At 42.2% G+C, this 11,634-nt stretch overlaps 1 pseudogene; it reads right to left on the bottom strand.

Annotated features, from left to right (window-relative positions):
• Positions 1-10,345: 10,345 nt before the first annotated feature.
• Positions 10,346-10,412, bottom strand: LOC115938383 (U4 spliceosomal RNA; annotated as a pseudogene).
• Positions 10,413-11,634: the final 1,222 nt, after the last annotated feature.

Raw genomic sequence — 11,634 nt, 5'->3', positions numbered from 1 at the left:
TGTCCACTGTACTGTCAGAGGAATCGTGGGCCTGTGTTAAAAAAAAACTCACATCAACTTCCCATGAGCTTCAGGGAGATATCATTTGATGGGTTATGTTCAGATCAGATCTGAGCCTTATGTGGATATAATAGACTTGGAAAACTTTCACGTACTGGAAATGTGTTTTGTTGTTATGTGTGAAAAAAACCCTTAACTTTAAAATGCTGTTCTCCATTTTACCCAACTAACTCCTGCTTATTCTTTAAGACTTTATTCAAGAAGGCTTTAGAGCTCCCACCCCCTCCCTCATCTGAACCGGGTGTGCCTTCTCTTTGCTCCCAGAACATTATCTGTAATCCTCTAATGTGCTATCTTGTGATCAGTGTCTTGTCTCTACCACATTCCAGGCAGCGTCTCCTTGAAGTAGTGTCTGTTTTGTTTACCTTTTTGCCCTCAGTGCTTAGCACATAACAGGAGCTCAGTATATGAAGACCCAATAAATGAGTGAATGGATAATTGGATGAACAGATAGATGAATAAATGCATTTTTTAGTGATTCTGAGTTAGTATCATTTCTGTATTTTATATATGACTGGACTAAAATATATCTTCTAATATATCTTCGCTTGCCATTTTGCTGTCATTTTAGGGGTTTGCATATCCTGATTTTAGGTTCTAATATATGGTGTGTTTTATGTCAACATAAACATGAAACATTTTGTTTCAAATTGCTAACTGGAGGGGTCTTTGAAAAATATGCAATGTGAGGGGTGCCTGGGTGGCTCAGTCGGTTCAATGTCTGTCTTCAGCTCAGGTCATGATCCCGGGTCCTGGGATCAAGTATCGGACTCCCTGCTCAGCGGGAGTCTGCTTCTCCCTCTTCCTCTGCTGTTCTCCCTGCTGTACGCTCTCTTTCTCTCTCTCTCAAATAAAATCTAAAAAAGAAAAAGAAAAAAATAGAAAAAATATGCAATGTGGAAAGAAGGGACTTTGCCCTAAAGGAAGTGAGTGTAAAGTGGAAACGTTTACTAAAATATTGACAGATTTGGCTACAACAGTACTGAGAAATCTTGGTAGAAGTTTTTACCTCTAGGCCACTTCTCCTGCAAGGAGAAAGATGCATAGAGATTTGCCAGCTTCTTCACTGATCAGCAGTGTTTGTGTAGGAGGTAACAAAGGCACCTCACTCAGTCTTTGAATCCCTGGGTTTCATTCACTTCATGGACACCTTTTCTACTGCGTTTTTAAAAATTCAAATTTGAATACCTTTAGAGGAGGCCCGAATCCTAGGGAGCCGGACATTTGTGGTAGCTGTCCAAATCCTGAAGATGCTTGCTCCTTCCACTCACTGTCTGTATATTAGGTTTATTCTCACTACCTCTGCCATAGATGTTTAAGGATTGCCCATGGTTGCAGAGTTCAAGCCTCTTGCCTTTCCCTTCGCTATAAGCCCATCATTTTATAGGAACTTTGGTGATTCCCATCTCTACCAAACAACAATAAATATATTCTTTATAAAACATAATTTAAAATGAGAGCTTTTGAGTGAAAAAGGTCTCCAAAAGCAAAGACCTTTTCTGTAAGGCAAACATTTCTTGAACTGAAACTTTAAAGAAAGCATGCTGCTTTAGTTGACAGCCTCATGCATCAGAGCTTTGTTTTCTGTGTTACTCTAAAAGCCAGGTAGCTTAAATGTAAGCCTTGAATGTGCTCAATGCAGGAGCCCTGGCTCTGGGGGCTGTACAGACAAAATAGTTTCAAAAACCCACCATACCTCTAAAAATACTCCAGAAGGTAAAAAACCATGTTAGATGTTTGCCTTTGGCTTCTAGCACATAGAGGACACAAAGAGAGTCTATGGTAGCTGTAAATCTTCCTTTAAGCTTGTGCTGTCAATGTGGAGTTTTAACTCAATCAGATTGACGTTACTAGAAAAAATATAAACTCTAAAAATACAATAATAGGAGGTAGAATTATTTAGTAAACAATATGGTGTAGTGTGTATAGAGGAAACAGCTGCTAAAGCTCATGGAAAACTACATGATTTGCCATGACATACGTCAGATTATGGGTTTGGAAGGAATAGTAAGACTTCATTCATTCATCTGTCATTCATAAAACATGTGGTTCTTCCTCTTACTACTCAGTAATCCTTAATTATCCCAGCCAGATGAGGAATGCTGAAGGTTATGACTTCCAGAGAAGTTGTTTCTGTTTTGTTTTTAGTAACTCATCCAAAAAAAAAAAAAAAAATACAGAACACAAGCTTCCTATGTCCTGACACTATAGAAAGATGAGACACGCTTATTACCTTCTATTGTGTAAAAGCCCTTCTTCATTTATTTGGAAAACCCATCATAGAAATCTTCCTCACTGTTGCTTCTGAAGGCAGAGTAAAAAAAAATTTTTTAGCCTTACAGGTTCATTTTTTTCACTATGTTTTACCTCAGACATACATGTTTAATGAAAATTCGCACAGACTATAAAATTTTCTTTTGTAAGAAAGAAAATTACCCTAGCCAATCTCTACTGAACTCTATTCTACCTTGACTCTGACAAGCTGTCTAGATTACTACTCGTTTTGAAAACCAGTCCTCTGAACCAAATTTCTGATATCACCTCTGTAATATGTCACTTTGATAGATGCGTTATCAAGACCATGTTGGGAAACGACTTTAAAGATCCACTAGTCTAAGGGTTGTTTGTTTTTTAACCTGGTATCTATTGGTGACTATCAGAGGAAACTCAAAATCTTGGAAATTACAAACTAAAGGGTTTGTGTGTTTGTCTGCCTAGGCAGAGGGTCTGTAACTTCTATCAGATTCTCTAAAAGGTTGGTGACTCCTGGGGCACCTGGGTGGCTTCAGCTCAGGTCATGACCCCAAGGTCCTGGGATTGAGCCCCGCGTCAGGCTCCCTGCTCAGCGGGAAGCCTGCTTCTCCCTCTCCCACTCCCCCTTCTTGTGTTCCCTCTCTCACTGTGTCTGTCTCCGTCAAATAAATAAAATCTTTAAAAATAATAAATGAATGAATGGTTGGTGACTCGTAAGAAGTTAAGAATAAAGAACACATCCCTTCCACCTCCATTTTAACTTGAGGGCTTTTACAGCTTGCCTGAGATCCATGTTAACAGCTTTTGGGTTTTTAATCTCACAATGTGGTGTGGGTGGCCAAAGCAAATTCCTACCTGTGACAGATGAGCAGGGGAGCCTGGTATAGTCTTTCCACATAGTGCTTGCAGTAGAACTACCTTGGACATCTTGAGCAAATCCACAAAAGTGTATGTGAAATGTCCAGAATACATTTGGATATCATTTTAATAAATTTTATACATTTTAATGTCCGTAAGAGTGGCAGGACAGAGATAGGAAGTATAGGAAAAGGATGAGTATTCTGCCATGGGGTCACAGGTCTTTAGATTGAAAAGGGGGAGAGGTTTATCTTAAGTGCGAAAGAAACACGTAATCCAATCAAAGTGGATAGCCGCCTGAGTGACAGTTGAAGACTCTAATCTGATTTGAAATTTAATAATGATGTGACTAAAATCCTTAGAAACCCGGTTATGTGACAACCTACTTTGGTTTGAAGTCCCTCGTAAATAGGGCTTGGGATGTCCCGTCACTTTTGACAACCAGAGTCTAGTGGAGTGTACTGGTCAAGATCAACAACAGTGTTTATGAACTAGAAAAGTAGCGGTCATGACCTCTTCTAACCAGACACAGTTTTAATTTAAATATAGAAATAGTTTAAAAAGGGGCACTTGGGTGGCTCAGTCAGTTGAGCATCTGACACTTGCTTTTGTCTCAGGTCATGATCTCGGGGTCCTGGGATTCAGCCCTACGTCTGGCTCCCTGCTCAGAGGGGAGTCTGTCTCCCTCTCTCTGGCCCACCCCTCGCTCGCTCGCTCGCTCTCTCTCTCTGTCTCCCGGGTCATGTCCTGGGGTCCTGGGATCGAGCCCCGCATCGGGCTCCCTGCTCCCCGGGAAGCCTGCTTCTCCCTCCTCCACTCCCCCTGCTTGTGTTCCCTCTCTCGCTGTGTCTCTCTCTGTCAAATAAATAAAATTAAAATAAATAAATAAATCTTTTTTAAGAAAATATTTAAAAGAATCATAACAGGGATGCCTGGGTGGCTCAGTCGGTTAAGCGTCTACCTTCAGCTCAGGTCATGATCCCAGGGTCCTGGGATCAAGTCCCGCATCAGGCTCCTTGTTCCGCGGGGAGCCTGCTTCTCCCTCTGCCTCTGCCTCTCTCTATCTCTCATGAATAAATAAATAAAATCTTTAAAAAAAAAATAAATAAAATAAAAGAATCATAACATAAAATGTTTTCTTGTTAAAAAGGAACCTGTGTTTATTTGGTATTTAAAGTTTTTGTAATGTGTTAAGAAAATTTCATGTGGTAGAGTAACAGATCAGTCTTATAATTCTAATTTAAAATGCATAATTGAGTAATTGATTTAGACTTGTGGTTTTAGGTTGAAATATTACTAAATTGATCTACAGTGTTGGAATATTTAAAAGAACTTGATTCACTATATAAATTTATTTGATTTAAGAGATTTATTTAATTACTCAGGAAGGTTTTAAGTCAGACAATTGAAGTACTTAAAGGAAATCAAATATATTAAATTTATAAATGATTTTAAAATGTTTGAAGAGCTTCAAATAACTGTTTATAAATGGAGCTAAATATTCCTCTAAGTCCCTTTAAAAGCAATTGCTGAAATTTACTAGATTATAAATAGAATTAAATTTGTAAGCTGAAATGAGAAGCTTAAGGAAAAACTAGGCTTTTAAATTTGTAACTTGAATAAATCAAATATTAATGTTTAAAACCAAAGTACCATCAGACTAATCTTTTCTGAGGACAAAGGTCATCCTCAAGGACTCTAGAAACCTCATGTTTAAAGCACACTTTTTGTTTTAAACATAGGATTGTTCCTCACTTCCACAGAGAAGTATGCATTCCTTTTTTTTCCCTAGAATCATGCAGCACTCTAGATAGATTTCCTTTCTCTTTTTTCTTTTTTAGAAATAATTCTCTATTTTAATCAGCTATGAAACAGATCCTCCCAGTGCAATTTTATCTTCCAGGTTTTTTCTAGAAGTTCTACTCCCCATTAAGGAAGTTACATGCAAATTTATGAAAGTCACCTTAATTCCCTAATAATACAGGAGATGGTCACAAATTACCAGACAATGATCTGTTTTCTGGTATTGCTAAATCATGCATCATATTTGTATTTTTTAAAAAAAGATTTTATTTATTTATTCGTGAGAGAGGGAGGGAGGGAGGCAGAGGCAGAAACAGAGGGAGAAGCAGGTCCCCCATGGAGCAGGGAGCCCAATGCGGGGCTCGATCCCAGGTCTCCAGGATCATGGCCTGAGCTGAAGGCAGACGCTTAACTGACTGAGCCACCCAGGTGCCCCGTTATGTTTTCTTTTTACCTTTTGACTTTTTCCCATTTATGATTGATACATTTTTGCTTGGAGAAATCAGTGCAAATGTGGTATATGGGGAACAATAAAGAATGGTGGGGATTGTGGCAATCTAAATAATGCATACTATTTGACTAATCGTTGCTAGGTGACTATTCCGATGAATAATAACTTCTGATTTATTTTTCCAGGAAATCAGAAATTTAATGTGAAATCTCACATGAAGAATATTGGTACCAATTTTTTTTTTTTAAATTTGGGAAGTGGGGGCAACATCTATATCTGAGACTGAATTAGCCTGCAGGTCACTTGTTTTAGAACTTTGATCTATAAGAACGTGCAATGAACAATGATGTGATCTGGATGCAGTTGTCCCCTTGTCAGTCTCTACCCCGGAAAGATGTAGACCAGTGGCATTCTAACGTCCCTAGCGTCAACTCATACCAAAGCATTGGTAAATAATGTTGTTTTTACTGAAGATTTTGAAGAACAGAGAGAGAAGAAGTTTATTGTTTATACACATACTCCCCCCTCATTAAAAAAACAAGGAAAGCAATATTGAAAACCCCCCGTTTCTCCGGCCTTCTACACAGCTACTCTGCTCGGGGTGGGGAGCAGAATGGGAGCGATAGTGATTTTTTTCTCCTCCTCAACCTGCGCACACCACCCAGGATCCTGGGCCTCTGTTCCCATCCTTGATTCTCATAGCGTTCTTCAAATTCCACTCCCTCATATTAAGGAGAGCAATCCAGTTTTGTCTTGCTCTTAAGCATGCTGGGCCCTCAGCAGTGGTGGTTCTGCCGCTGCTGGGATGGATAGAAGTCACTTTTCTCCTGTTGTGCCTGAAACCAGCAATGCATGCCAGTATCTTAGTGTTGGACACTCACAGCCCATGTTTTCTGGTTCCCTGTCGTCCGCCTCAAGGTGCTGGCACTCGCCTCCTTTTTGCCGTTTTATTCCTGCAGTGGCAGCTGATGCCCTTCCCATGTTCGCTAGGCCTTTCCCATTTCAGTGCGTGCCCCGGCCTGACTTCCAGGGTCAGCACCTGCTACTCGTCCCCTCTGCACTCCCTCTGGCTGCTGGAGCCCGCTCCTCAGCCCCTCTGCAGGCACGCCGCAGGCCTGGAGGTCGGGCAACTGAGGCCTTCTTTCCTCCCCGCCACCCCACGGCAATCCATGACGGGAGCTGATGTGTGGAAACATGGGCACCTCCTTCCTCAGGTGGGGTATACGTGTGCTGCTTCCCAGAATTCCTCCATGGGGTTACACTCCTTTGCCCATCCTGGTGACCTACTGATAATGACCCCTCTCCTGCAGTTCTGCCCTTCCTCCTCTCAGCGTTTTTACTGGTATGTCCCTGGATCACCCCCCACTTACGTGCTAATGGCCACCTCTGTATCTACTTCTGGGGGAACCTTAAACTATAAAATATCCCCAAACCAAATGCCATTCTAATAAACCCAATAAAACCATGGAATTTATTTTTTTATTTTCATTTTTTTATTAACATATAATGTACTATTTGTTTCGGGGGTACAGGTCTGTGATTCATCAGCCTTACACAATTCACAGAGCTCACCATAGCACATACCCTCCCCAGTGTCCATCACCCAGCCGCCCCATCGCCCCACGCCCCTCCACTCCAGCAACCCTCAGTTTGTTTCCTGAGGTTAAGAGTCTCTTATGGTTTGTCTCCCTCAAAACCATGGAATTTAGTTAGCCCTTACCACCTGTAGGGAAAGCACGCATTTCCCGCACAGCTACTGAATCCAGGATTTGGGGAGCACTGGCCTGGCCTCACTAAGGGTGCCTGTGTATTAGAAATGGATGTTCCTCTCTGGAAATTTCGATCCAGCAGTTTGAATTTTAATAAGTCAGGCCGACCCCTCTTTCCTTCTGACTAAATCAATTCCTAGGAGCCCCATCCCAGCTTAAGGTAGAAGATAGGATGGCGCGGGTGAAGAGAAGGTTCACTCTGTAGGCCCCTCCACGGATGTCTTCATGCAGCTTCAGAATGTGGCTACACTAAGGGTTTTCCTCTCACTTCCGTTCAGAGGCCGAGTAGACTCTGGGGCCTAATGGGTGTTTACGAAGTGGTTCATTATTACTCCGCTGAAGGTTTTCTGTCTGCCTTGAAATCACCTTATTGGTGACTCAACTACCCCCAGGAAGTTTGCTTCAGGAAAGACATTTAAAAATGTCTAACCACTCACCAGGGAGTGGCTTACTCACCCAAAGGATGCAATCTATTCGTGCTGACATAGGCTGTCTAATGCAAACACTATAAAGTATTCATAAGCCTCCCCTTTGCCTCAAAATAGAACCCATTTCTCCATTTGGATAAGGTATTAGAGCACTAAATGCCTCCACAATGAATCTGCTCACTTCTGGGTTCTAATTGTCTCTCTCTTCCTTGGAGGGTGACTCTGGGACGTTCTGCTTTTCTTAGCCATCTGTCCTTTTGCATTTGCTCTCGCCTCATCTCCCTTGTCTCACTTTTCCCTCCAGCCTTGTTTACAGTTCTTTTTCTGGAGGGGTGGTTGCGGAGTTGACTTCCCAGGGAAAAAAATTAAATATTCATGAGAAAGATAGTGTGGGCTTAAGGGATCTGGAAGAAGGCAAAACCGAATATATAGTAAATGAAAAAATTTAAACATGTTAATTTTAATACTTTCACAAGCACTGGCATGTCTGTAGCCCCTTCCTTACAAGATGTAGTCGTCTTGAAGCTGGATAGCCTGTGTTACAGCTATTTCAGTCATGCATATTTTTTTCCCCTCTGTCATTAAATTAGAATATGATTACCTCCCACAGCCAAAATAGCTCCCGTGGGTACTAAGTAATATAATTTATTTCATAAATAGGATGAAAACACCTTTATTAGATGGTAGGAACTAGGGAAAAAACAGCATTTTATTAACATTTTAGTATTGACTGTTTTATTACATTTAATCAGAATGGGATTTTGAAAGCGACCCAGAGATGTACTCTAAACTTTTATCCATGCTTCAGCTACCTTGCTTGAAAGATGGTTGGTTTTGTTTTTCTTTTAACCATGGAACCCAAACTGTGAGGGACTCTTTTGAAAACCACAAGCGCTACATGTTTAGTTTGTCTGAGATCTGGGCTCCTAGTGGTTCCTTTCTCTTGGTAGGTTCAAATGCACTGGACCACAAAGAGCCAAATGTGCAGAGCCCAGAGTGGAGGACCCATGAGGATGCGGACTTTGTTCCTGCTTCCCTGCCTTAAGCTTTACTTTCTGTTTTCAACAAATATTTACTTAACACCTGAGGATACAGCACTCAGCAAAACAAAATCCCTTCCCATGTGGGTCTGGAGTGTAGGGGGAGATAGACAGTGAGAGGAGGTGGGGGTTATGACAGGGGCCGAGCTCCTCCCTCGCTGCGCACAAGGCTTTCTGGAAGTCCGTTCTGAGCACGGGCTATGTTATGTTCAGCTGCCGTCTTAACCTTTGTGGTGTCAGGCAGTCACACTTGGACATTCTGTAATGGTTTTCCCTAGAGACGATAAAAATAGGATGTCAGCTCGTTTCTAGTTGAGGCATAAAAGGAATTGCTGTGAAATTTAGAAGAGGCATTAAAGTCATCTAAAAAAAAAAAAAAAGCTGGCTCTGCCAATTACTGGCAGGGTGACCATGGTCAGCTTAGCACCTGCCTCCTGAGGTTGTCATAAGGATTAAATGAGGTAATATTTGTTGTGTACCTGGAGTAGCGCAGCCGGCCGCGGTAGGTGACACGCAGATGTTAGTTGCTTGGTGTGCTGTCCCGCCTGAGGCTTGCACTTTTCGTCTCTGTTGGGTTGGTTGACCAGCTTCTGCTTAAACTCCACTGATGAAACCCTGAACCTTCCAGGAGGGCCCTTTTGAACCTTGACTTTTGTTCTGCCTGTGAACTGCCCTCCTTCGTATGAAGCCAGAGCGTCTCTCTCATGTGGTTTCTGCCCCGTAGTCTTCCCCTGTGGGGATTGATTCATTTATTCCAGTCCTCCTTCTGCATGAGGCTCTCCTGATATTTGAAAAGAGTACACACCTTTTGAGAGGATTTTTCACCAAGCTGAATATCCCAGGTCCTACCATTTTCTCTCAAGAGACACGGTTTCCTAGTTCTAGTCCCATCCCCAGATTACTGGAAGGAGACACGCCAGCCCTCCTTCATGTCGTGCAGCCATCCCAGGTGCTCTCCTCTATTTTCTCTTGTCCGTTATATTATCTCTTACAGGATGGGATGGCCAGGTGGGCATAAATAGCCTGCTGGATACGATCAGTACAGTATACGGGTAGCAAGATAGAGGACATACTGCATTCAAGGAACAGAAATTCTAGCGGTGAAGACAGACTATAATCAAATAAAGGAATAAGATCTTTCCAGATAACACTCTTTTAGATGAGATGGACAGGGAAAGCCTCTTGGAGGAGGTGATGCTGAGTTGAGACCTCAAGGTTGAGAATGAACCAACAGTGTGAGTATCTGGGAAGGGAGCGTGCCGGGTAGAGGGAAGAGCCCGTGCAAATACCCTGAGGTGGGGAGCAGCTTAGCCATGTGATAAAGCAACATACCGAAAGCCCATGTTGCTGGATCGGCGGGAATGGGGGGAAGGAGGAGAGTACAGTACGATGAGGGTCTAGGGCTCTGCTCATCAGAGGGTATCCTGGTAATAGCTCTTCTCTCTTATATCAGGAAAGTTTCGAAGACCCTCAGGGTTGGAAGGGACATTTCCCAAACCACCCAGTCTTTTTTCTCAGCAGTTCTGGTACTCAGCTTTCATGCAAGCCATGCTTAGGTTCTTGCAGTGCCATCTGAGGGAAATGTTTAAAAAATATAGCAGGTGCCCAAATGCAACTGTTGCAAAAAACAATCTTTTGAATGGCACCAGACTTCTAGTGCCTTGTTCTCTCACATTGCTGTTCCTTTAATTAGCAATAATCGTGCCTCGGATAAACCTCATTGGCTACGATACTGCCACTGCGCAAAGCTTGCTGTTCCTTTATACATACTATTTTCTCCACGTGGAATTCCTTCTTCCAACTTGTGGACTCCTGTGCATATTCTAGAAAACCCAACTTGAAGACACCAGCACTTTTGAGAGGCCTTCCCCACCCTTTGAAAGGACCCTGTCCCACAAGAGTGAGAAGAACCCTCTGCTCCTTCAGCACCCAGTCACATTTCTAGATTAGCCATGTGTCACTCTTGCAGCTGTTTATTTACTTCCTTATCTCCCTCCATTAGTCTTGAGCCTCTTGCAAGAAGAAACTTCATCTTGTGCAACTAGGCCTAGAGATTAGCAAGGTGCTTGAAACTTAGTTGCCCAACAGACACTTGCTGCGTGATTGATTATTTAAAACATTCCTTCCAGGATTTGTCTAACCCACTATGTCTCAGTGGGAGCACAGTTTGCATTTTGGGCGATAGAATTCTTTGTTGTGTGGAGACATCTCTTGCCTTGCACCCCCTGCCCCTTCACTAAGTGCCTCAGTGAATTTCCAAACACCCCCTAGGGAACAGTAGTGGCCTCCAGTTGAGAACCATCGCTGGCCCATTAATATATTTATTCATGAGTTAATACTATGTGCCAAGTCCTGTGATCGGTCCACATGTTCAAGTAACGCTGGAGCAGGAATTCACCACTTCTCATTCCATCCATCTTCAGTTGTCTCTGTAGGACAGTTCTTCCTCATCGTATCAAAATGTGTCTCTGTAACATCTAAACATTGATTCTGGTATTATTGTCTAGTGCAATACAGAAAATACCCAATCTTTATCTTTTGTGATAGCCTTTCAGCTATTTGAAGGCATTTTTATTACCCTCTGTGCACCTACAATTTCTCCATTCTCTAAGTGAAACATTACTGATTTTTTGGACCATTCCCTATGACATGAGTTTGAGTGATCTCAGCTTTTTGTTACGGGGTGGGGTTGTGTCAGTATGCATGAGGGTCTAGGGCACTGCTCGTCAGAGGGTATCCTGGTAATAGCTCTCCTCTCTTACATCAGGAAATTGACTGACAATTACATTGACTGTCGCAATATAATTCTTTTACTCTTACTTTCATGTTTGGCATTTTCCCCATTGTTTACAACCCAGGCGAACTCAAGCGGTGGTAGAACTGCAAGGTTTTTGTGTAGTGTATATTTTTAAATGCATTAGGTCACATAGATGTAGCCATAGCAAAGTCTTTGTGCAATGATTGCCTCTTTC

This window comes from Leptonychotes weddellii, chromosome 14, assembly GCF_054177405.1.
Source record: "Leptonychotes weddellii isolate Sample4059 chromosome 14, ASM5417740v2, whole genome shotgun sequence".
Classification (NCBI taxonomy): Eukaryota; Metazoa; Chordata; class Mammalia; order Carnivora; family Phocidae; genus Leptonychotes; species Leptonychotes weddellii.
Note: the sequence above shows the minus strand (reverse complement) of the source record. Positions and strands in the feature narration are given on the sequence as shown.